Raw genomic sequence first — 1,593 nt, forward strand, 5'->3', positions numbered from 1 at the left:
TGAGTTCCAAGCCAGCAAAGGATATGTGAGACCTTGTAGGAGAGGGGATGACTAAGGGGCTGAAGAGATGGTTCCGCACTTAAGAGCATTTGTTGCTTTTGCAAAGGACACAGGTTCGGCTCCCAGCCCCCACATACATGGCAATTCATAATCATCTGTAAGGCCATCCTGGTCAACATAGCAAGTTGCAGGCCAGCCAGGACTACATAGTGAAACCAGTCTCCAAATAACTTTTAGTTTAAAAATCAAATGACAACTTCAGAGACAATTCGTACATAACGCACCAAATCTTATAACTGACTTCATTCACTTAGTATTATGGTATCAAGACTCACGCACATTATACTATCACTGCCTGGCTTCTACTTAAAAAAAAAAAAAAGATTTATTTGATCTATATGAGTACACTTTTGCTCTCTTTAGACATGCCAGAAGGCAGTATCGGGTCCCATTACAGATGGTTTTGAGCCACCTAGTGGTTGCTGAGAATTGAACTCAGGGACCTCTGAAGAGCAGTCAGTGCTAACTGCTGAGCCATCTCTCCATCCCTTTTCTGTTTATTATTATTATTATTATTATTATTATTATTTGTTTTTTTGAGACAGGGTTTCTCTGTGTAGCCATGGCTGTCCTGGAACTCACTTTGTAGACCAGGCTGGCCTGGAACTCAGAAATCCGCCTGCCTCTGCTCCCGAGTGCTGGGATCTGCTTTATTTTTTAAGAGAGGGAATTTGCACTTCAGCTGGCCGGCCAGCACAGTGCTGGGATGCAGCTATGTATGGTAGGAATCCAAATTCAGATCTTAATGTCTGAGCAGCAGGTACTCTACTCACTGACAGGCCTACCCAGTGTCACCCTTTTTTTTGAAACAGAGTCTCATGTAGCCCATACTAGCCTTGAATTTGCTGTGTAGTCAAGTATGATCTTGAACTCCTAACCCTCCTACTTCTACCTCTTGACTTCTGGGATAACCACCACACCCACCTGTGAATTGTCTTAATTGTAACTGTTGGGCCTGGCTTTGAACTCATCATCTCACCTGCTTCCCACGTGGTGTAATTACAGACATGAGCTACCTGTGCTTTGATTGAGATGGAGTTTTTGTTAGATTTTGTTTGTTTGTTTGTTTGTTTGTTTGTTTGTTTTCAAGACAGGGTTTCTCTGTATAGCACTGGCTGTCCTGGAACTCACTTTGTAGACCNGGCTGGTCTTGAACTCAGAAATCCGCCTGCCTCTGCCTCCAGAGTGCTAGGATTAAAGGTGTGCACCACCATGCCCGGCTTTTTGTTGGATTTTTTAACATAAATTTTTTTCATTTATTCTCTGTGATTGGGTGTTTTGCCTGCATATATGTCTGCATACTCTATGTGTGCCTGCTACTGCAGAGTCCAGAAGAGGGTGTTGTATCCCTTGTGGCTAGAGTTGTAGAGGGTTGTGAGGTACTGTGAATACAGGTGGTACGCATGAGTCCTCTTAACCACTGGCTGAGCCATCTCTTCTAGCACCACCAAGATGTGTACTTTTGATAATTTCATCTAGCTTCTTGCTGTTTTGTTTTGTTTGTTTGTTTGTTTTTGGTTTTTTTTTTTTTTT

Source organism: Mus caroli, chromosome 7 (genome assembly GCF_900094665.2).
Source record: "Mus caroli chromosome 7, CAROLI_EIJ_v1.1, whole genome shotgun sequence".
In the NCBI taxonomy this organism is placed as follows: Eukaryota; Metazoa; Chordata; class Mammalia; order Rodentia; family Muridae; genus Mus; species Mus caroli.